Below are 26,308 nucleotides of genomic sequence, written 5' to 3'. Positions count from 1 at the left end.
TCCATTTTCTCTGTCAATTTAGATATAAGAATCCCCACAGAATTCAGATCAAATCCCTGGGTATCGTCTATGTTTGGGTTACTTATTTTTTGCTTGGATTTAGCTGGACTCAAGTTAGGAGAGGTTTCTGAGACCTCGTCAGATGAGTCATGTGGAGTAGTGTATTTTTCGGCTATAACCTCTGGAATTTTCCTCTTTAAAGAGGTAGATGAATCCATCTCTATAATAGTAGTGGGGGAGGATTGTTTTACTTCATTTTGGTTAGAGAGTTTTTCGTGGTCTGAATCTTCCTCATCTTTTAGTGGGGACCTGGACCTATTGGGACTTGTTTTAGTTATCAAGTCTTTTGATGTATTTCGCCCTACCCCTTTAAATTTTTGGGCTTTTTGAGAATTAGATAAGGCCATGTTTGAGAATTGGGGTTTGGCCGAGGATTTACTCATAATTATCCCCGATCCGTGCTCTAGAATTCAGATAGTAGTAACTAAGACAGTCACAGAATAGGGTAGGAGGGTTGCCCGCACTCTAAATCTCCCAGCAAAGTTGGAGTTATATAGAATGATTTATATGTTGTCGTGGAAGAATTTTGGGGAGGATTAATCAGAATTCTCTACTGGTAACTCTGAAGTAAGAGACAAAGGGTTGCTTATTAGAATAACCCTAAGAATATAATTTAGGAGAGAGAAGGTACTATATAGGCAGGCAGTAGTTATGACTATGCAGAGATGCAGAGGGGTGTGTAAACTAATACTATTCACCTGGGTTTGATCCTACCAGAGAAATTAGGTTATAGCTCTTTTGCATTAAAAGCCCTTCAGGCTCCTAACTAGTTGTCAGCAGGATTAGTTGTGTTGTAGTCTCCTCTTCTTGCTAGTGGATCTGGCAGGGTCTTCAAAGCCAACGGCTGGAACTCACCACCTCCAGAAATGGCGCTGAAGCAGTCCGGCCGGCTGTCTAAGTCCTCAGCTTGTGTTGCCGCGTTGTCGTCTTCCGGTGCAGGGACTTTCCCAGCCAGGAGCTGGAACTTACCGCCGATTAGATTTGCAGCTGATCGGGTCCAGCTTGGGTTGTCCAGCGCAGCTTTAACAGGAGTCGGTCGTGTGTGTCGCCTGGTCCGCCGCTGGCCACCAATAAAATGGTGGCGTCTTCTGTTTTCTCCTATGATGCGAAGTCCAGGGGAGTGTTGGAGGTGGCGAGAAGCGCTGTCTGTCACTTCACCGGATCCTCCCTGAATCCTTAATTGTTCTTTTCTGCCTCCGCCTTTCAGACCGGGGAGGCTTGGTGCTGTATAGAGATGGGCAGGTAAATACTCCTATTGTGTCAGATTTTCTAAGATGGCGCCCGGAGAGCTGGTACTTCTCTAATTAGCCGGGCCGGTGTCGGGGTGAAGGTAATAAACTCTGTGACCCATTAATTTTGAGGGTTCTTCTGTTGTCAGGTGGGTTGTCACAGTACTGGGTGGACAAGTTGAGGAATCACAGTCAATTTAACAGGGAGAAAACCGGCAGGAAAAACAGCTGAGGATTCCTGTCACAAAGATTGACAGGCCTCAAAATGCTGACAGGAATTTCTCTCAGAAGAGACAATTAAGTCACAAATTTAGGCTCTCTGTTATCCTAGAGAGATACTGGGAACATATCCTCGATTATTTTTACCAAAGGATGCTGTTTTTCCACGGTTTGAGTTGATTTCAGACGATGTCACTCAGGAGCTTAGGCACCGCACACCTTACACCATTGCTGCCTAGGCCACGCCCCCCAGCAGGGGTCTTTTTCAAACATAGTGAAGTCCAAAAGGCAAAGTAAATGAAGTACAGCATACTCTGAGAACTGCCAGCAGTCGTGTATCATCTGTCTATTATGCCAGGAGAAACTGGTGTGTGAGCGCAGCCAGCGCTACCAGGAGTACTGATCACAGGACGTACTGTGCTATGGACTTTGGAAACGGAAAAATTTGGGCCCAATACTGCGTTTTTCATTGTGTTGAAAATGGACAGTTAAGTAAACTTTTTTTTATTATAAAGCAAATTTGATGTCCCCTAATGTGTGTGCAGCGTTTCCTAAAGTTGAAGAACTGGAGACAACGGAGGCCTGCAGCCAAAACATGAGTGTTACACACCATACCCATAGCACAGGAGAATCAGGACACCGTTTGTTTGTAGGGTGCCAGGGTGTGAGAACACAACAGCCCCTCGCCCATGACTTCTGCCCTTTGCCCCTACATATAGATTTAAGGACAAGATTTTGAAGTAGGATCACCTATGACTTTAGAAAACTTTGCACCTGGTAAAAGTTCCTGGCACAGAATAAAGCCTTATTCACTTGTCCAATTTTCACATCTGAGTGCTATCCATAGTTTTCACTGATAGAACTCATATCTATGATACTCTATGGGGCTGTGAACATATGAAAAACATATAATGAAAATGCACAAGAAACCAAGTAGAATATAAAACATAATATTTATTAGGAATATATATTAAAAAGTAAGTAAAATAAAATTAAAAAGTAATTTAAATAGTAGGGAATGAAAAGAATTGCATGGTGAAGACAGGGAATGGTTAAAAAACAGGCAACACAGCTACACACTGATGACACAAATGGTGAAAAAATGATGCACAGGTAAATGAAGGGGAATAGACAAGAAATAAATGCATAAAGTGTCAGAAAAAATACTCAAACATAAACTGGTGGGTAATACTCAATTTCTAACCTACTTATTTATCTCTTTAAGCTCCCGCTGTCTTTCTAGTAGCACCGACAGTATTTTTGAAAACACCACCTTGGTGGTCCTGGCCTTTAGCTTCTCTCCTAATTCCTTGTGATCATTTTTAAGGACATTCCACGTCCCTCAAACTTTGTCATTGGTACCGATGTGTACCATGACAGTACCATGACAGCTGGGTTTTCCCCATCCTCACCAAGCAATCTGTCTATCTGATCCTGAGCACCCGGTAGACAACACACTGTTCGGTATTCACAATCTCGGCCACAAACTCAGCAAAGCACCACTGCACCCAGCGAGCTCCTTCCTCCAGCTTAGTCGCTGTAGAATGCACTAACACCGACAGTCAGCTGATGCATTAGGTGACCTCTTGAAGGATGATGGGAGTGGTCACCACCCACATCAGCTGACCCAGCAGCAATGCAATTACACCAGCAGGCCATCGGGAAAAAACTGCATTAACCCCTAATGGCCTGAAAGGAAAAAAGTTTTAAGTTGATGAAACCAGATCTGCCACAAATCCAAAGATGGATCATGACAGTACCCCCCTTTCAATGAGGGGCCTCTGGACCTTAAACACCGAACCTCACCAGAAAACAACCTATGGCAGGGACGCCTTGATCCACCAGGGTTCTCCTCGGCCGTCACCTGACCCTTAGGTTTATGGCAAATGCAGCCTGATGGAAGTAACAATAACGTAGGCTCTGCAGCTCTGCATAACTGGGGGTAACTCCAACTGTAAAGTCCACAGACTGAGAATGGCTGACTCCCAATACAGGCGATAACCCTGGAACTCCAGGTCCCAGTTGCACACTTCCATCAGATGTTTTTGGTGTACACCCATACGTACTCTTTCACACACAGGTCCGGACCTGAATGTTTATTGCCATGCATACGTTTGTCACAAGGCTGTAAACTCTTTGAGGAATCAACAACAGAGGCATCCCCCTGTGTCACCAAACTCATACCCCCACTACCCACAGAGGGAACCAACACCCTCCCCTGACTCCTCCTCCTAAGAGGACTCCGACACTCAGGGTTAGCATGTGGTGAGGGTTGAGTCCTGCCCCTTTGAGTCCTGCCCCTACTCCCTGGCAGCGCTTCTGCTGCCCCCCACTGGACAAGAAGGGGATGGTTGAAGAAAGATGGCAGACACAGTAGCCCCTGGGCAGCAGCGCTCACATGACTGATCCCAGCTGACTACTTCCCTGGACCTCCAATCTTTGACTAGGTTGTGTCTATTCAACCAAGGGAGGCCTAAAACTATGGGTGTTGGCATTCCCCACAAGACATAGCATGACAGGGACTCTTCATGATGAGTCCCTATACGCAGGTGTATATCATCTACGACTGGAGTCACCCTCTTATACCAGGTCCTAAACTTGCCTTTCCTCGCTGAGAATAAACGTCTCCCTCTGAATGGGTACATGTGAGACCTCTTCTTAGACTAAAATTCTCTCTCTCTGTGGAGGGGTATTGGACCTGCTGTAATTAAAACACATGTGGCTAGGAGGCGGGAGTGCTCAATCAGAAGGCTGAAGAATGCATTTAGTCTATGTTTGGATGTGACTGTCAGGTTTTTGAAATGCATTCTTCAGCCTTCTGATTGAGCACTCCCGCCTCCTAGCCACAGATGTTTTATTACAGCAGGTCCAATACCCCTCCACAGAGAGAGAGAATTTTAGTCTAAGAAGAGGTCTCACATGTAACCATTCAGATGGAGATGTTTATTCTCAGCGAGGAAAGGCAAGTTTAGGACCTGGTATAAGAGAGATGCCCTAATGTGGCTACCAGGTACACATAAAATTGGCCATTTTTATGTGCTAAACGCTCTCATTTTTTCATATTTCTAGTGCAGTAATGCAGTTCAATTTTTGTGTTTCATATTTGCATGTTTTAGCGCTGCAGTGTGCTGCCTTATTTACTTGACTATGTACGAGTTGGCGACTCTAGGTTCAGCACTTGTTCACACTTAGTCTATGTTTGGATGTGACGGTCAGATTTTTGAAATGGAGTCACCCTCCCCTGGCTGAGAGGGACAGAGTCAATGGCCTGGACGCTTAGGGGTTTTGCTAGCGTCCTACACCTCAGGCCATAGGTCTGGACAAAGTGAGCATCCACCAGACTGACACCTGCTCCACTGTCCACAAGCACTAGAATTGTCTCAGTCATCCCTTCAACCACCACTTCAGCAGGGATGGTGCACTGAGATGAGAAGATGGAGGAAATATATACTCCCTGGTTGCCTCCCTCCACGCAACCAGGGGACGTGGCTGCTGATGTACTCAGCGAGCTCCTTCCTCCAGCTTGGTTGCTGTAGAATGCACTAACACTGACAGTCAGCTGATGCATCAGGTGACCTCTTGAAGGATGGTGGGAGTGGTCACCACCCACATCAGCTGACCCAGCAGCAATGCAATTACATCAGCAAGCCCCCGGGGTAAAACTGCATTAACCCCCAATGGCCTGAAAGGAAAAAAGTTTTAAGTTGATGAAACCAGATCTGCCATAAATCCAAAAATGAATCGTGACAGCCTGCATTCCTAATATCAGCCAAACAGGTATATTTAATAGGTAGTGCCAGATCAGGACTAGGCTCTCTGGCAATTTTCCCCTTACCCCTTCTTTTAACTGTTACCCAACTGCCTATTTCTGGGTCCACATCTTCCTTACCTCCACCCTCCTCCATATCACTGGCCCCAGCCAGCACATGATCAGTGAGCTCTAACCTCCTCTCTAGGGTTTCAAAGCTCTCGAGTGTTGCAAGCTACAGATTTAGATCCATTATCTGGGCTTTCAAACATGGAACTTGCTGACATTGAGCGCAGATATATTCACCCTCAAACGGCTGTTCAAGGCATGCATAAATCTCACAAGATGCATTGTCCATCATGCACATACTAAATAGGGATAAACTGTACAGATAAAAGCAGAAAACACCAAACTATGCTCTTGTGTTAAACTATGATATTGTGATTAACTATACACTTATCTGCAACCCTGCACTTAAAATGCAGCCCTTGCTCTGCCCAGCATCCCTCACAGAGTATCTGCCACTTGTAGTCCTGCAAACAGCAAGCACATTAAGAAGTACAATTGATATGCCATTTGTAAACAGTATGCATCATACATATGTTCAATATTTTAATAGCCTATAAATATAGTTAGTCATATCAATATCCACTGCACCCAGAGAGCATATACACATTGCACACTGCCCAAAACTTTTTGATAAATTTGGATTCCCCTAGTATGTGCCAATTCTCCACGAATAAATAAATGGAGGAAATATGGTAAGAAGAAAACCAAATGGACTGACAAAAGGCATATAAAAAAAAGAGAAATTGAATGTTACCAGTAGAGATGAGTGAATATTTCAATGTTTGTTTTGGCTCACAATTGCCGAATTTGCAATATTCGCCTATTTAATCATTGATTAACCACCGAATATAGCCGAACATGCACAGCACACAAGCCAGTTTCGCACGCTGTGTGACAGTGTGGGAAACACCAGTGTAGCGCTTCTGATCAGTGGTGAAATTATCCCTGCCAGTCAGAGAGTCGCATTTCACACACTGTCAGAAGACAATGTGAGCACTCAGCTGTCATTGGAGGTATAAAGTTTACCTTCGATCACTGGTGTCAGCTCCCATCAGCTGACACCTGCTGCTGCTAATAACAGTGAGAGCAGGAGCAGCGGATGGGAGTATTCATCAGCCAATCCTGCACTGTAAATAAATAATTAATAAAAAATGCATGGGTTCCCCTGTATTTTTGATAACCAGCCAGGCAAAACTCACAGCTGGGGGCTGCAATCCTCAGCTGTCAGCTTCAGCAAGGTTGGATATCAAGAATAGAGGGGTCCCCACACCATATTTTTAATTATTTAAATAAATAATTAAAAAAAGGTGTGGTGTCCACCCCTTTTTGACAACCAGCCTTGCTAAAGCAGACAGCTGAGGGCTGGTATTCTCAGGCTGGTAAGGAACCATGGATATTGGCCCCCACAACCTAAAAATAGCTGCCCACAGTTGCCCAGAAAAGGCATATCTATTAGATGCGCTAATTCTGGCACTTTGCCGCCTCTTACCACTTGCCCTGTAGAAGTGGCAAGTGGGGTTCATATTTATGGGTGTGATGTCACTTTTGTATTGTCAGGTGACATCAAGCCCATGGCTTAGTAATGGAGGAGCGTCTGTAAGACACCTATCCATTACTAATCCTATAGTTACATGGTAAATAAAGACACAGCCAGAATAAAGTATTTTATTAGAAATAAGAGTCATAAGACTAAACACAGTTATCCATTTTATTTAAAAATAACAAATACAGTTATACTCACCTAACGCCTGATTCCACGGAAGCTCTTGTTCTCCTGTAATAAAACTAAAATAAAAAAACAACAATATCCCTCACCTGTCGGTCGTTCTGTCACACACCGTAATCCACGTCTGGGGGATTAATAGTTTTCAACCTGGAAGGTGTCAAGATGCGAATGTCCAGGCTGAGAACCACTAGTGACTGAGCTTCTGGGAATGGAGTGTCAGTGACCGGTGGTGAAGTCATTGAGGTTACCTCTGGTCACTGGTGTCAGCTGATGGGACTACAGCTCCAATTGATAAAATTCAACCATAAAGTCTACCATCTAGATGTAGCAGAGCTAGACCAATAGTGGGACAAATGGAATAAAAGCATCTCTGCGGAAAGGTGAGGAATATTGTTGTTTGTTTTTTTTACCTCTTTTGCAAATGACGAGGGCATTGGGAGAATAGGCGAGGTCGAAAGTATAGTTTAATTAAGCTTATTAAGGGAATCTGTGTCTTTCTTTCAATAAACGACTTTTTCTGGGTGTCTTTGCTGTCTTAAAAGTGTGACTATAGGGTTAGTAATGGGGGTGTCTTATTGACACCTCTCCATTACTAACCTTGGGGCTTGATGTCACCTGACAATGCAAAGGTGACATCATCCCCTCCCCAACTATCACCCCACTAGCCACTGCTACAGGGCAAGTGGGAAGAGCGAGGCTAAGTGCCAGAATTGGGGCATCGCAGAGATGTGCTTTTTCTGGGGCGGATGAGAGCTGATGCTTTTAGCCTGAGGGGGCAGTATACATGGCCCCTTCCTAAGCTATTGATATCAGTCCACAGCTGTCTGCATAGCCTTTGCTGGCTATTAATTATAGGGGGACCCTATATCATTTTTTTAGGGTCCCCCATTTTAATAGCCATTAAAGGCTAAGTATACAGCTGTGAGCTGATATTAATAGCCTGGGAAGCTCCATGGGTATTACCCCCTTCCCAGGCTATAAACATCGGCCCCCAGCCATTGGCTTTCCCTCTGCTAGTTACGAAAATTTCTCTGAAGCCCACACCATTTGTTTTCAGAAAAAAATCTTTTATTAATTAAATACATGTACAGTAAGAGTCAAACACACTGTACTAATTGTGTTTGTCACAGACATCTGTATATCTACCTATTCTATGTGTACTTACTGTGTGAAATCCAGCTTTTCTATCCTGTCAGCTCCTGCTGTGGTTTTACACTATGCTGCTGCTGAACTGCCGGCTTTTCTTCTATCTATTTAATACATACAGTATATATATATATGTGTGTGTGTGTCACTGACATCTATATAACTATGTATTCTATGTGACTATATCTGTTCTATCTATTCTATTCTAACCTGTCAGTGTGATTTTTACGGTACGTAGCACATCAATTGCCAGTTTTTATTCTATCTTTAACCAAATGTTACCGACTTTTTCCAATTTTAGGAAAAATGCTCGTTTTACCGATCACAAATCTGAATGTACCATATTTGTGCCGAGTTTATGTTTGGCGATTGTTTTACGAACATATTCGCTCATCTCTAGTTACCAGTAGCAATATCACATCGCCCCCAGAAGAAGAGAGGAGAAACGCACATGATATTGCTACAGGTAGCATTTGATTTCTCTTTTTGATTATATGCCAATGTGTACAGTGGGGAAAAAGTATTTAATCAGCCACCAATTGTGCAAGTTTCCCCACTTAAAAAGATGAGAGAGGCCTGTAATTGACATCATAGGTAGACCACAACTATGAGAGTCAAAATGAGAAAAAAAATCAGAAAATCACCTTGTCTGGTTTGGCAAGATTTATTTTGCAAATTATGTTTGAAAATAAGTATTTGGTCACCTCAAAGCATGCTAGAATTCTGGCTCTCACAGACCTGTAACTTCATCTTTAAGAGGCTCCTCTGTCCTCCACTCATTACCTGTAGTAATGGCACCTGTTTGAACTTGTTATCAGTATAAAAGACACCTGTCCCCAACACAACAGTCACACTCCAAACTCCACTATGGTAAAGACCAAAGAACTGTCAAAGGACACCCAAAACAAAATTGTAGCCCTGCACCAGGCTGGGAAGACTGAATATGCAATATGCAAGCAGCTTGGTGTGATGAAATCAACTATTGGCATAAACACTTGTAAAGGGTGCACTCAAGCTGTATACACAAATAAATGTTATAGGGTGCAGTGCCTAGTCCAATATTAAATGTATAACCAAAAAAAGAAAACAAAATGGACTATGAAACAGGCCCGCACAACCATAGAAAGTAGAAAAATAACACAATGTTTATTGAACATCACAGCAAAACATAAAAACATTTAAAATGTACCAATAGTGTACAAAAACACCCCTATTCAAATGTCCTACAAATAAATATGAAGTCGACATGAAACATAATACAATGGGTCAGCATAATATATGTCACCTTATATAGATGAAATAATACCCCCTAGTTGAAAGGGAAACGCATCCATATATGCTTAGGGCATAAGAGGTCATAGGCGCAAAGAACCATAAGCCCCCTGTTGGGAAAGCTAGAGCAAAAAAAAAAAAAAAACCTTGTAAAAAGGATGTCCGTATCAAATCTACTAATTGGTTTGGAAGTAAAGTGCCCAGCAGATAACAAGGAAATACAGCCTATAGTTACAGAGGGGGGGCAATATAATGCCCAGCATACTCATCTGAGGTGGGGAGAAAAAAGACAGGCTGAACCCAAAAATATATCGACTACACAAAGTCAAATAGAAGCCAGTACCTAAATGTGAACGGCATAAGGCAGGGTAGGGTAGGGTGTGAGAGCCCCACGCGTATCGCCGCCACAGCGGCTTCGTTTTTTTTTTTGCTCTAGCTTTTCCAATAGGGGGCTTATGGTTCTTTGCGCCTATGACCTCTTATGCCCTAAGCATATATGGATGTGTTTCCCTTTCAACTAGGGGGTATTATTTCATCTATATAAGGTGACATATATTATGCTGACCCTTTGTATTATGTTTCATGTCGACTTCATATTTATTTGTAGGGCATTTGAATAGGGGTGTTTTTGTACACTATTGGTACATTTTAAATGTTTTTATAGTAACATAGTAACATAGTAACATAGTTAGTAAGGCCGAAAAAAGACATTTGTCCATCCAGTTCAGCCTATATTCCATCATATTAAATCCCCAGATCTACGTCCTTCTACAGAACCTAATAATTGTATGATACAATATTGTTCTGCTCCAGGAAGACATCGAGGCCTCTCTTGAACCCCTCGACTGAGTTCGCCATCACCACCTCCTCAGGCAAGCAATTCCAGATTCTCACTGCCCTAACAGTAAAGAATCCTCTTCTATGTTGGTGGAAAAACCTTCTCTCCTCCAGACGCAAAGAATGCCCCCTTGTGCCCGTCACCTTCCTTGGTATAAACAGATCCTCAGCGAGATATTTGTATTGTCCCCTTATATACTTATACATGGTTATTAGATCGCCCCCTCAGTCGTCTTTTTTCTAGACTAAATAATCCTAATTTCGCTAATCTATCTGGGTATTGTAGTTCTCCCATCCCCTTTATTAATTTTGTTGCCCTCCTTTTTACTCTCTCTAGTTCCATTATATCCTTCCTGAGCACCGGTGCCCAAAACTGGACACAGTACTCCATGTGCGGTCTAACTAGGGATTTGTACAGAGGCAGTATAATGCTCTCATCATGTGTATCCAGACCTCTTTTAATGCACCCCATGATCCTGTTTGCCTTGGCAGCTGCTGCCTGGCACTGGCTGCTCCAGGTAAGTTTATCATTAACTAGGATCCCCAAGTCCTTCTCCCTGTCAGATTTACCCAGTGGTTTCCCGTTCAGTGTGTAATGGTGATATTGATTCCTTCTTCCCATGTGTATAACCTTACATTTATCATTGTTAAACCTCATTTGCCACCTTTCAGCCCAAGTTTCCAACTTATCCAGATCCATCTGTAGCAGAATACTATCTTCTCTTGTATTAACTGCTTTACATAGTTTTGTATCATCTGCAAATATCGATATTTTACTGTGTAAACATTCTACCAGATCATTAATGAATATGTTGAAGAGAACAGGTCCCAATACCGACCCCTGCGGTACCCCACTGGCCACAGCGACCCAGTTAGAGACTATACCATTTATAACCACCCTCTGCTTTCTATCACTAAGCCAGTTACTAACCCATTTACACACATTTTCCCCCAGACCAAGCATTCTCATTTTGTGTACCAACCTCTTGTGCGGCACGGTATCAAACGCTTTGGAAAAATCGAGATATACGACGTCCAATGACTCACCGTGGTCCAGCCTATAGCTTACCTCTTCATAAAAACTGATTAGATTGGTTTGACAGGAGCGATTTCTCATAAACCCATGCAGATATGGAGTTAAACAGTTATTCTCATTGAGATAATCCAGAATAACATCCCTCAGAAACCCTTCAAATATTTTACCAACAATAGAGGTTAGACTTACTGGCCTATAATTTCCAGGTTCACTTTTAGAGCCCTTTTTGAATATTGGCACCACATTTGCTATGCGCCAGTCCTGCGGAACAGACCCCGTCGCTATAGAGTCCCTAAAAATAAGAAATAATGGTTTATCTATTACATTACTTAGTTCTCTTAGTACTCGTGGGTGTATGCCATCCGGACCCGGAGATTTATCTATTTTAATCTTATTTAGCCGGTTTCGCACCTCTTCTTGGGTTAGATTGGTGACCCTTAATATAGGGTTTTCATTGTTTCTTGGGATTTCACCTAGCATTTCATTTTCCACCGTGAATACCGTGGAGAAGAAGGTGTTTAATATGTTAGCTTTTTCCTCGTCATCTACAACCATTCTTTCCTCACTATTTTTTAAGGGGCCTACATTTTCAGTTTTTATTCTTTTACTATTGATATAGTTGAAGAACAGTTTGGGATTAGTTTTACTCTCCTTAGCAAAAGGAATAGCAATAAGCTCCTTATGTTTTATGTTATGTTTTGCTGTGATGTTCAATAAACATTGTGTTATTTTTCTACTTTCTATGGTTGTGCGGGCCTGTTTCATAGTCCATTCTGTTTTCTTTTTTTGGAAATCAACTATTGGAGCAATAATAAAAAATGGAAGACATACAAGACCACTGATAATCTCTCTTGATCTGGGGCTCCACACAAGATATCACCCCGTGGGGTCAAAATGATCACAAGAACAGTGAGCAAAAATCCCAGAACAACACAGGGGGACCTAGTGAATGATCTGCATAGAGCTGGGACCACCGTAACAAAGGCTACCATCAGGAACACACTATGCTGCCAGGGACTCAGATCTTGCAGTGCGAGACGTGTCCCCCTGTCTAAGCCATTACATGTCCGGGCCCATCTGAAGTTTGCTAGAAAGCATTTGGATTATCCAGAAGAGTATTGGGAAAATGTCATATGGGCTGATGAAAAAAAAGTAGAGCTGTTTAGCAGAAACAAAACTCGTCGTGTTTGGAGGAGACAGAATGCTGAGTTGCATCCAAAGAACACCATACCTACTGTGAAGCATGGGGGTGGAAACATCATGCTTTGGGGCTGTTTCTCTGGAAAGGGATCAGGACGACTGATGAAACATGTACATGAAACGTGTACAGGATATGTACATGAAATAATGAATGGGGCCATGTATCGTGAGATTTTTAGTGCAAACCTCCTTCCATCAGCAAGGGCATTGAAGATGAAACATAGATGGGTCTTTCAGCATGATAATGATCCCAAGCACACTGCCAGGGCAATGAAGGAGTGTCTTCGTAAGAAGCATATGAAGGTCCCGGAGTGGCCTAGCCAGTCTCCAGATCTCAACCCCATAGAAAACCTTTGGAGGGAGTTGAAAGTCTGTGTTGCCAGCGACAGGCCCAAAACATCACTGTTCTAGATGAGATCTGCATGGAAGAATAGGCCAATATACCACCAACAGTGTGTGCCAACCTTGTTAAGACTTACAGAAAACGTTTGACCTCTGTCATTACCAAAAAAGGATACATAACAAAATATTGAGATGAACTTTTGTTAATGACCAAATACTTATTTTCCACCATAATTTGCAAAATAAACCTTGCCTAATCAGACAAGGTGATTTTCTGGATTTGTTTTCTCATTTTGACTCTCATAGTTGTGGTCTACCTATGATGTCAATTACAGGCCTCTCTTATCTTTTTAAGTGAGGGAACTTGCACAATTGGTGGCTGACTAAATATTTTTTTCCCCCACTATATATGCTCTCTGGGTGCAGTGGATACTGGTATACCTAGCTATATTTATAGGCCATTAACCCCTTTCTGACATTAGATGTACTATCCCACAGAGGTGGTCTAGGCCCCTATGACCACCAACAGGATAGTACGTCATAGGCGATCAGCCGCGCTACGGGGGGAGAGCATCCGATCGCCGCCGGGTGTCAGCTCATTATCACAGCTGACATCAAGTACTATGTGCCAGGAGCGGTCATGGACCGCATTTATCACCCACTCCTGGTTTTGGCTTACAAATACTGATGTAAAATACTGACCAAATACTGCTAGTGTGACGGCAACCTAATCGTTCTGACCCGAAGAATAAAACAACTTTATCAATTTTACCAAACGCGGAACGGTATAAACGCCCCCCCCCCCAAAAAAAAAAAAATTCATGAATAGCTGGTTTTTGTTCATTCTGCCTAACAAAAATCGGAATAAAAGCAATCAAAAAATGTCACGTGCCCGAAAATGGTACCAATAAAAATGTCAAAAATTATAACTCTCAGAATGCGGTAACGCAAAAAATATTTTTTTGCAATAAAAAGCGTCTTTTAATGAGTGACAGCTGCCAAACATAAAAACCCGCTAAAACCCCCCACTATAAATAGTAAATCAAACCCCCCTTTATAACCGCCTTAGGGAAAAATAATAAAATTTAAAAAATGTATTTATTTCCATTATGGCTAGGGTTGGGGCTAAAGTTAGGGTGTTAGGGGTCGAGTTCCCACCTCTGCACAAGGGGAATCTTGAACCATCTCCGCTGCGGTCTCCCATTCTTCCCCAGCCGCAGTGGAGCCTGCTCAGTGGAGACGGCAGTCCCAGCGTCTTGCTCAGCCTGATACTGTGCATATGGTTACTGCTACCTTTCCAGGCTCAGCCATTGTAGCGAGTACTGGTCAGCGGCGAGCAGACGTCTCTGGGACTAAGTCCTGCTTTTCCCCATCTGAGCATGCCTGGGGAAAGACCTCTCATTGAAGGTCGGGGGTCACATGCACAGGTACTGTTGCGGCTCCCATTGGTCATCTAAGAAGGTCCTGAAGTTGCTCAAGTACTGTAGCAGCTCCCATTGGTCCTCAAGGAAGGTCCTGAAGTTGCTGCAGCTATAAAAGGTTTGCATGGCCGCACGGCCATGTGCTAGTATCAACTTATGTTATGAGCTTTAGTTGCTCAGTGGTCTTGTCTGCTTGTGGTCAGGGTCCGGCTGAAATAAGCTATTAGAATACCGGCACCTCCGGTGAGGAGTTTGTATGGTGAATTCAGGGCTGGCGTAAAGCCATTAGAATTCCGGCTGCACCGGAGAGGAGGTCTTTGTGTGCTTGCTACTCCCTGACCTCTGATTGCTTTTGCTCTCTTAGGCAGCTGTGTTCCCCGGTGATGCTAACAGGGCACAGCATTTTCCCTTCTGTGCGACTTTGTGAAGTAACAGAGTTCGCTTCTACCGCCATATTGTGCCACCATTTGCTAGCAGCAGGTTGGTCTCCTGCACGGTGGACCCCGGGCTGCGAACGCACCAATAATAATATCTAAATATACTCGGTGCGTTCCGCCAGCCCTAACATAATACTAGCGCCAGTGTCTGGCTAGCAATGGCGGACACACAGTAATCCATGCGGTACATCCAGCAGCTGGAGGTTAGGTGGGCGGCTGTTCAGGCTGCTAGCATGGCTGCAGCAACCTTGTCCACTGCCACTCCTGTTCCAACTCTATCTTGCCTCCCGCTGCCAGAAAAAATTTCTGGTGATAGTAAATCTTGTAGGGGTTTTGTGAGCCACTGCTCTATACATCTCGAGCTTCTGGCCACACGTTTCCCCACAGAGCGGCCTAAGGTGGGATTTATTGTGTCCCTCCTGTCGGAAAGGGCGTTGGAGTGGGCTATGCCGCTGTGGGAGCGTGGCGATCATGTGGTGCAGAGTGCTCCATTGTTCCTGAGCACTCTGAAACAGGTCTTTTAGGACCTCGTGTCACCCATGATAAGGCGCTCCATGCCCTGGCATTGACTCAGGGCTCGTCCTTGGTCATCCATTTTGTCGTCCACTTTTGCACCCTAGCATCTGAGCTGGAGTGGTCGGATAAAGCCCTTATTCTGATATTTTGGAGGGGGCTGGCTGACCACATGAAGGACGCTTTGGCCACTAGGGAGAATTCCACCACACTGGAGGAGTTAATAGCTGTGTCCACTCGTATTGACCTCCGTTTTCACGAGCGGAGGTTAGAACGAGCCCAGTGTAGGCAGAGGTTTCGGCTGGCTCCCACCTTCACCAAACCTTTGGAATCTATAGTCCAGGCCCCTGAGTCACATGAGGCCATAGTAGTGTCACGAGCGGGATCTAAGTCCCGGACCACTCGTGCACTCCAGGTTTGTCATGTTTGCCAGCAGTCAGGACATTTTGCCACCAGATGTTCCCAGCGGTCGAGGAAATGTCAGCGTCTAGTGGTAGTAGGTGGAGGTACACTAGACACGGTGACGTTTGCCTCCAAATTGTCCTTTAAGGGGACAATTACTATAGGCTCATTTACCCACTCGGTAGAGCTCTGCGTGGATTCTGGGGCGGAGGGCAATTTTATGTCTTCTGCCTTCGCCCAACGTCATGCAATTCCCCTGGTAATGTTAGCTCAACCAGTAACCATACTAGTGGTAAATGGGTCGACACTGCCCTCACAGATAACACACCAGACCATCCCTTTTTCTCTGTCCATGTCGCCATCTCATCAGGAAATTATATCTCTGCTCGTCATTCCTGAGGGAATTGATGAGGTCCTGTTAGGGATATCTTGGCTACGGTATCACTCTCCTCATATTGAGTGGTCCACAGGCAGAATTTTGGGATGGGGTGAATTTCGTGGGGGTAGATGTCAGAGAGAATGTGTTCAGGTTGCTACTACTGAGGTACCCGCAGATCTATCCTCTCTCCCCATGCAATATTGGCCCTATGCGGATATGTTCTCCAAAAGAGCTGAGGAGTCCCTTCCGTCTCACCGCCCCTATGACTGTCCTATTGACCTCTTGCCTGGTGCTTAGCCTCCCCGGGGTCGAGTCTATCCGTTATCTCTCCCAGAGACGGAGGCAATGTCACAGTACATCCAGGAAAATCTGGCAATAGGATTCATTAGGAAGTCAGTGTCACCTGCAGGGGCTGGGTTCTTCTTTGTGCAGAAGAAGAACGGGGAACTACGTCCATGCATAGATTACAGGGGTCTTAACGCCATCACCGTTAAGAATAAGTATCCTCTGCTCCTGATATCTGAGCTCTTTGATAGGCTTCGGGGAGCAAGGGTATTTACAAAATTAGATCTGCGGGGTGTTTACAACCTGATTCGCATCCATGAGGGGGACGAATGGAAGACGGCTTTTAACACCATGGATGGGCACTATGAATATCTGGTGATGCCCTTCGGGCTCTGTAATGCCCCAGCCGTTTTCCAAGACTTTGTGAACGACATCTTCCGGGATATGCTCTCCACCTCAGCCGTAGTTTATCTGGATGATATTCTCATCTACTCTCCAGATATTGACTCCCACCGGAGAGATGTTTGCAGAGTCTTCGACCTCTTACGGGCAAATTCCCTCTACGCAAAGTTGGAGAAATGTGTGTTTGAGCAGGAGTCCTTACCTTTCCTGGGCTATATCATCTCCGCCCAGGGATTGGCTATGCATCCTGCCAAACTACAGGCTGTGATGGACTGGCAGGAACCCCATTCTCTTAAAGCAGTGCAGCGCTTTATGGGGTTCATTAATTACTATCGCCAGTTCATTCCACACTTCTCAACTTTGGTAGCTCCCTTGGTTACCCCACCTAGAAGGGAGCAAATCCCAAATTGTGGTCTGAGGAGGTCTCCAAGGCCTTGCACTCTATTAAGTCACACTTCGCTAGCGCTTCCATCCTACATCGCCCAGATGTAAATAAGCCATTTATAATGGAGGTGGATGCCTCATCAGTTGGTGCTGGAGCAGTCCTTTTCCAAAAGGATGCTCAAGGTCGGAAGCATCCTTGCTTCTTCTTTACCAAGACCTTCTCACCAGCGGAGAGGAATTATTCTGTCGGGGACAGGGAGATGCTCGCCATGAAGTTGGCCTTCTCAGAGTGGAGACATCTCTTGGAGGGGGCTCGTTTTCCCTTCCAAGTCTTCACAGACCACAAGAATTTGGTGTACTTGCAGACAGCCCAGCGGTTAAATTCTCGCCAGGCCAGATGGTCCTTGTTCTTCTCCTGGTTTCATTTCACCCTCCATTTTCTTTCCGTGGGGGAAAAACATTCGTGCCAACGCTCTCTCTCTTTCCATTGAATCATCTGAGGAGGAGGAAGAGGAGTCTCGGCTTTCTGTCTCCACCGAGAGCCTGAGAACTGTGGCCCTGGTTTTGCTAGAGTCTGTGCCTCCGGGCAAGACTTTTGTACCATCCAGTCTGCGTCTGGAGGTTCTCTCTTGGGCTCACCAGGGTGGGTGGACATTTTGGGTCCAAAAGGAAATCTGAGCTACTGGCGAGGACATACTGGTGGCCGCATATGGCTCGTGACATCGCAGACTATGTTCGGGTGTGTGTCTCTTGCACCATGAACAAGTCTCCTTGGCAATGGCCAGCTGGGTTGCTTTACCCCCTGCAGGTGGCGGACAGGCCCTGGGAGATTGTCGGGATGGATTTTGTGGTGGGCTTACCCAAATCTCGTAGCTGCACCATTATCTGGGTGATCACTGACCATTTTTACAAAATGGTGCACTTGGTGCCTCTTCCACGGCTACCTTCTGCATGGGCTCTGGCAGCGTTGTTCATCAAGCATATCTTTCGCCTACACGGTATGCCGGACAAAATTGTCAGTGACCAGGGTCCCCAGTTTGTGTCTCGATTCTGGAGAGAGCTTTGTCGTCTACTCAGTTGTTGTGAATTCTGCTTTTGGGCTCCCTCCGGTGGTTGTAGATGGTAATGCAGTCTTGGACAGGTGTATCTGCTAATTGCAATTCTGACTGGGCTATTTAGCTTTGCAGGACTCTTTAGCCCTTTCCAGTTGTCAATGTTTCTTTGTAAGTATTGGATCTCTGCCTGGCCTCTCCTGCTTAACTGCCAGTTCAGCAAAGATAAGTGTCTGTTTCATTTTCTGAAGCACATATGCTGTGTGCTTATTTTCAGTGCTGATCTTTTGTTTCTATTTGTCCAGCTTAGACTGTGTCAGTTGTTTTTCTCAGTCTGGTTGGATTCTCTGGAGTTGCAGATATACTCTCCACATCTTTAGTTAGGTGGTGGAGTTTTGTATTTTCTGCTGTGGATATTTTTGTAGTATTTTTATGCTGACCGCTTAGTATCCTGTCCTGTCCTTTTCTATTTAGCTAGAAGTGGCCTCCTTTGCTAAGCCTGTTTTCTGCCTGCGTGTGTCTTTTCCTCTCCAACTCACAGTCATTATTTGTGGGGGGCTGCCTATCCTTTGGGGGTCTACTCTGAGGCAAGATAGTTTTCCTATTTCCATCTTTAGGGGTATTTAGTCCTCCGGCTGTGTCGAGTGTTATGACCTGGTGGTCAGGACAATAATGGACCTGGTGGATAAGAGCACACGGAATGACCTGATAGTTACTGATAATAAGGACGAGCTCTGGGACGTGGGAACTCTGCTGACCGCAATCCCTAAACCTATAAAACACACTAGAAATAGCCGTGGATTGCGCCTAACGCTCCCTATGCAACTCTGCACAGCCTAAGAAACTAGCTAGCCCTGAAGATAGAAAAATAAAGCCTACCTTGCCTCAGAGAAATTCCCCAAAGGAAAAGGCAGCCCCCCACATATAATGACGGTGAGTAAAGATGAAAATACAAACACAGAGATGAAATAGATCTAGCAAAGTGAGGCCCGACTTACTGAACAGACCGAGGATAGGAAAGGTTACTTTGCGGTCAGCACAAAAACCTACAAAAAGTCCATGCAGAGGGCGCAAAAAGACCCTCCGCACCGACTCACGGTGCGGAGTTGCTCCCTCTGCGTCCCAGAGCTTCCAGCAAGCAAGACAACAAATAAATAGCAAGCTGGACAGAAAAATAGCAAACCAAAGAAATACAACCTGGAACTTAGCTTCTGATGGGAAGACAGGTCACAAGAACGATCCAGGAGTGAACTAGACCAATACTGGAACATTGACAGGTGGCATGGAGCAAAGCTCTAAGTGGAGTTAAATAGAGCAGCAGCTAACGAATTAACCTCGTCACCTGTGAAACTCAGAAACACCCACCAGAGGAAGTCCATGGACATAACCAGCTGAAGTACCATTCATGACCACAGGAGGGAGCCCGACAACAGAATTCACAACAGTACCCTCCCCCCTTGAGGAGGGGTCACCGAACCCTCACCAGAGCCCCCAGGCCAACCAGGATGAGCCAAATGAAAGGCACGAACCAGATCGGCAGCACGAACATCAGAGGCAAAAACCCAGGAATTATCTTCCTGACCATAACCCTTCCACTTGACCAGGTACTGGAGTTTCCGTCTCGAAACACGAGAATCCAAAATCTTCTCCACCACATACTCCAACTCCCCCTCAACTAACACCGGGGCAGGAAGATCAACGGATGGAACCACAGGCGTCACGTATCTCCGCAATAACGACCTATGGAACACATTATGGATGGCAAAAGAAGCAGGAAGGGCCAAACGAAATGACACAGGATTGATAACCTCAGAAATCTTATACGGACCAATGAAACGAGGCTTAAACTTAGGAGAGGAAACCTTCATAGGAACATAACGAGACGACAACCAAACCAAATCCCCAACACGAAGTCGGGGACCCACACAGCGCCGGCGGTTAGCGAAACGTTGAGCCTTCTCCTGGGACAATGTCAAATTGTCCACCACTTGAGTCCAAATCTGCTGCAACCTATCCACCACAGTATCTACACCAGGACAGGCTGAAGACTCAACCTGCCCTGAAGAGAAACGAGGATGGAAACCAGAATTGCAGAAAAACGGCGAAACCAAAGTAGCCGAGCTGGCCCGATTATTAAGGGCGAACTCAGCCAACGGCAAAAAGGACACCCAATCATCCTGATCAGCAGAAACAAAGCATCTAAGATATGTTTCCAAAGTTTGATTAGTTCGTTCGGTTTGGCCATTTGTCTGAGGATGGAAAGCCGAGGAAAAAGACAAATCAATGCCCATCCTAGCGCAAAAGGATCGCCAAAACCTTGAAACAAACTGGGAACCTCTGTCAGAAATGATGTTCTCCGGGATACCATGTAAACGAACCACATGTTGGAAAAATAATGCACCAGATCAGAGGAGGAAGGCAATTTAGACAAAGCTACCAAATGGACCATCTTAGAAAAGCGATCACAAACCACCCAAATGACCGACATCTTTTGAGAGACGGGGAGATCCGAAATAAAATCCATAGAAATATGCGTCCAGGGCCTCTTCGGGACCGGCAAGGGCAAAAGCAACCCACTGGCACGAGAACAGCAGGGCTTAGCCCGAGCACAAGTCCCACAGGACTGCACAAAAGAACGCACATCCCGCGACAAAGACGGCCACCAAAAGGATCTAGCCACCAAATCTCTGGTACCAAAGATTCCAGGATGCCCAGCCAATACTGAACAATGAATCTCAGAGATAACTCTACTAGTCCATCTATCAGGGACAAACAGTTTCTCCGCTGGGCAACGGTCAGGTCTATCAGCCTGAAATTTTTGCAGCACCCGCCGCAAATCAGGGGAGATGGCAGACAAAATTACCCCCTCTTTGAGAATACCCGCCGGCTCAGGAACACCCGGAGAGTCAGGCACAAAACTCCTTGACAGGGCATCAGCCTTCACATTCTTAGAGCCCGGAAGGCACGAAACCACAAAATCAAAACGGGAGAAAAATAACGACCATCGAGCCTGTCTCGGATTCAACCGTTTGGCAGACTCAAGATAAGTCAAATTCTTGTGATTTGTCAAGACCACCACGCGATGCTTGGCTCCTTCCAGTCAATGACGCCACTCCTCGAATGCCCACTTCATGGCCAACAATTCACGATAACCAACATCATAGTTACACTCAGCAGGCGAAAACTTTCTAGAAAAGAAAGCACATGGCTTCATCACCGAGCCATCAGAACTTCTCTGCGACAAAACAGCCCCTGCTCCAATCTCAGAAGCATCAACCTCAACCTGAAACGGAAGCGAAACATCTGGCTGGCACAACACAGGGGCAGAAGAAAAATGACGCTTCAACTCCTGAAAAGCCTCTACAGCCGCAGAAGACCAATTGACCACATCAGCACCCTTCTTGGTCAAATCAGTCAACGGTTTAGCAACAGTAGAAAAATTAGCGATGAAGCGCCGATAAAAATTAGCAAAGCCCAGGAACTTTTGCAGGCTCTTCACAGATGTCGGCTGAGTCCAATCGTAAATGGCCTCGACTTTAACAGGGTCCATCACGATAGTAGAAGGGGAAAAATGAACCCCAAAAATGAAACCTTCTGAACTCCAAAGAGACACTTTGACCCCTTCACAAACAAGGAATTCGCACAAAGGACCTGGAACACCATTCTGACCTGCTTCACATGAGACTCCCAATCATCCGAAAAGACCAAAATATCATCCAAATACACAATCAGGAATTTATCCAGGTACTCTCTGAAGATGTCATGCATAAAGGACTGAAATACTGATGGAGCATTGGAAAGCCCGAATGGCATAACCAGGTACTCAAAATGGCCCTCGGGCGTATTAAATGCTGTTTTCCATTCATCGCCTTGTTTAATACGCACAAGATTATACGCCCCTCGAAGATCTATCTTGGTGAACCAACTAGCCCCTTTAATACGAGCAAACAAATCAGACAGCAACGGCAAAGGATACTGAAATTTGACTGTAATTTTATTAAGAAGGCGGTAATCAATACAAGGTCTCAAAGAACCATCCTTGTTGGCCACAAAAAAGAACCCTGCTTCCTAACGGTGATGACGACGGGCGAATATGGCCTTTCTCCAAGGATTCCTTTATATAACTCCGCATAGCGGCGTGTTCTGGCACAGATAAATTGAAGAATCGGCCCTTAGGAAACTTACTACCAGGAATCAAATTAATTGCACAATCGCAATCCCTATGAGGAGGTAGGGCACTGGCTTTGGGCTCATCAAATACATCCCGATAATCCGACAAAATCTCTGGAACTTCAGAAGGAGTGGAAGATGAAATAGACAAAAATGGAACATCACCATGTACCCCCTGGCAACCCCAGCTGGACACAGACATAGATTTCCAGTCCAATGCTGGATTATGAACCTGTAGCCATGGCAACCCCAAAACCACCACATCATGCAGATTATGCAACACCAGAAAGCGGATATCCTCCTGATGTGCAGGAGCCATGCACATGGTCAATTGGGTCCAATACTGAGGCTTATTCTTGGCCAAAGGCATAGCATCAATTCCTCTCAATGGAACAGGATACTGCAAGGGCTCCAAGAAAAAACCACAGCGCCTAGCATACTCCAAGTCCATCAAATTCAGGGCAGCGCCTGAATCCACAAATGCCATAACAGAATAGGATGACAAAGAGCAAATCAGAGTAACAGACAATAGAAATTTAGACTGTACCGTACCAATGGTGGCAGACCTAGCGAACCGCTTAGTGCGCTTAGGACAATCGGAGATAGCATGAGTGGAATCACCACAGTAAAAACACAGCCCATTCCGACGTCTGTGTTCTTGCCGTTCAGCTCTGGTCAAAGTCCTATCACATTGCATAGGCTCAGGTCTATGCTCAGATAGTACCGCCAAATGGTGCACAGCTTTACACTCACGCAAGCGTCGATCGATCTGAATGGCCAAAGACATAGACTCATTCAGACCAGCAGGCATGGGAAACCCCACCATGACATCCTTAAGGGCTTCAGAGAGACCCTTTCTGAAGATTGCTGCCAGGGCACATTCATTCCACTGAGTGAGCACAGACCACTTTCTAAACTTCTGACAATATATCTCCGCTTCATCCTGACCCTGACACAGAGCCAGCAAGATTTTCTCTGCCTGATCCACTGAATTAGGTTAGTCATAAAGCAATCCAAGCGCCAGGAAAAATGCATCAACATCACGCAATGCCGGATCTCCTGGCGCAAGGGAAAATGCCCAGTCTTGAGGGTCACCACGTAACAAAGAAATAATGATCTTTACTTGTTGAACAGGGTCACCTGAGGAGCGAGGTTTCAAGGCAAGAAACAATTTACAATTATTTTTGAAATTCAAGAACTTAGATCTATCACCAAAAAACAAATCAGGAATTGGAATCCTAGGCTCTGACATCGGATTCTGAACCACAAAATCTTGAATGTTTTGTATCCTTGTAGTGAGATTATCCATCCAAGAGGACAGACCTTGAATGTCCATGTTTACACCAGTGTCCTGAACCACCCAGAGGTAAAGGGGAAAATAGAGACAAAACACACTGCAAAGAAAAAAAAAAGGTCTCAGAACTTCTCTTATCTCTCTATTGAGATGCATTAGTACTTTGGGCCACCTGTACTGTTATGACCTGGTGGTCAGGACAATAATGGACCTGGTGGTTAAGAGCACACGGAATGACCTGATAGTTACTGATAATAAGGACGAGCTCTGGGACGTGGGAACTCTGCTGACCGCAATCCCTAAACCTATAAAACACACTAGAAATAGCCGTGGATTGCGCCTAACGCTCCCTATGCAACTCGGCACAGCCTAAGAAACTAGCTAGCCCTGAAGATAGAAAAATAAAGCCTACCTTGCCTCAGAGAAATTCCCCAAAGGAAAAGGCAGCCCCCCACATATAATGACGGTGAGTAAAGATGAAAATGCAAACACAGAGATGAAATAGATTTAGCAAAGTGAGGCCCGACTTACTGAACAGACCGAGGATAGGAAAGGTTAGTTTGCGGTCAGCACAAAAACCTACAAAATGACCACGCAGAGGGCGCAAAAAGACCCTCCGCACCGACTCACGGTGCGGAGGCGCTCCCTCTGCGTCCCAGAGCTTCCAGCAAGCAAGACAACAAATAAATAGCAAGCTGGACAGAAAAATAGCAAACCAAAGAAATACAAGCTGGAACTTAGCTTCTGATGGGAAGACAGGTCACAAGAACGATCCAGGAGTGAACTAGACCAATACTGGAACATTGACAGGTGGCATGGAGCAAAGATCTAAGTGGAGTTAAATAGAGCAGCAGCTAACGAATTAACCTCGTCACCTGTGAAACTCAGAAACACCCACCAGAGGAAGTCCATGGACAGAACCAGCTGAAGTACCATTCATGACCACAGGAGGGAGCCCGACAACAGAATTCACAACAGTCGAGGTGTCTAGGTTTTGTTAGGCACACCCCACGGCTACTTCTAGTTGCGGTGATAAGATCAGGGTTTGCGGTCAGTATAGTTACCACCAACTCCAGTGAAGGTTTTCATGCTGCTCCAAGGCCACCTAATCATAACACTTAGTATTGAGTTGAAACTCTCCTCGGCATATCATCCCGAGACGAATGGGTTGGTTGAGAGGGCCAACCAGACCCTAGTCACATATATACAACATTTTGTTTCTGCCAGGCAGGATGACAGGGCATCCTTGCTACCGTGGGTGGAGTTTGCGCTTAACAATGCTGTAGCCGACTACACCAGTCAAACTCCATTCCTCTTAAATTACGGCCAGCATCCGCATGTCCCTGTGCCCATGCCCGTGTCTTCCGCCGACTCCAGATTGGGCGGCAGATTGGGCTGTGGAGGCACGGGACATTTGGGACCGCACTCAGGATGCCATTTGGGCCTCCAAGGAGAGAATGAGGTCCCCCACCGATGCACATCGGTGCCCCACTCTGACTTGTGCTCCTGGCAACTTGGTGTGGCTCTCCGCCCGTAACATCAGGCTGCGAGTTGAGTCCACTAGGTTTGCACCTCGCTACTTGGGTCCCTTCAAGGTCCTCGAACAGGTTAACCCTGTGGTCTACCATCTGGCCCTTCCTCCATGCCTAGGTATCACCGACACCTATCATGTGTCCCTCTTGAAGCCCGTATACATGTCCCGGTTTTTTGAGTCATCTGCCGGGACATCGGGTTCATCTATGGACGATTACGATGTGAACGCTATTTTGGGGTGCAAGGTGGTACGTGGCAAACCATTCTATTTGGTGGACTGGAAGGGTTATGGCCCAGAGGACACATCCTGGGTGCCTGCTGAGTACATTCGAGCTCCGCAGCTCATTGCTGCTTTCGAGCGTAGTGAGGCCCAAAGAGGGGGGGTAATGTTAAGGGTCGAGTTCCCACCTCTGCACAGGGAGAATCTCAAACCATCTCCGCTGCGGTCTCCCATTCTTCTCCAGCCGCAGTGGAGCCTGCTCAGTGGAGACGTCGGTCCCAGCGTCTGGCTCAGCCTGATTCTGTGCGGATGGTTACTGCTGCCTTTCCAGGCTCAGCCATTGTAGCCAGTACTGGTCAGCGGTGAGCAGACGTCTCTGGGACTAAGTCCTGCTTTTCCCCTTCTGAGCATGCCTGGGGTAAGACCACTCATTGGAGGTCGGGGGTCACATGCTCAGGTACTGTGGCAGCTCCATTGGTCCTCTAGGAAGGTCCTGAAGTTGCTCAGGTACTGTAGCAGTTCCCATTGGTCCTCTAGGAAGGTCCTGAAGTTGCTGCAGCTATAAAAGGTTTGCATGGCAGCACGGCCATGCGCTAGTATCAGCTTATGTTATGAGCTTTAACTACTCAATGGTCTTCTCTGCTAGTGGTCAGGGTCTGGCTGAAATAAGCCACTAGAATACCGGCACCTCCGGTGAGGAGTTTGTATGGTGAATTCAGGGCTGGCAATCTTGCCTTGCACAGGTGTGTATTATGGAGGACAGAGAATGAACTTCAATCCAATATTGCAGCCAGCATGCAGCCGGCGGGTAAGGAAAGGGTGAATCAAACACCCAAAAACCCCGCCCCTATGGCTGAAGATTGTTCCCTCCAAATTCAGGTTACAGAGTCCCTTTAAATGTTCATTTTTTTCAGCATTCCAAAAATTCCTGT

The sequence above is a fragment of the Ranitomeya imitator genome, chromosome 8 (genome assembly GCF_032444005.1).
Source record: "Ranitomeya imitator isolate aRanImi1 chromosome 8, aRanImi1.pri, whole genome shotgun sequence".
NCBI lineage: Eukaryota > Metazoa > Chordata > Amphibia > Anura > Dendrobatidae > Ranitomeya > Ranitomeya imitator.
This window is presented reverse-complemented; position numbering follows the sequence as displayed.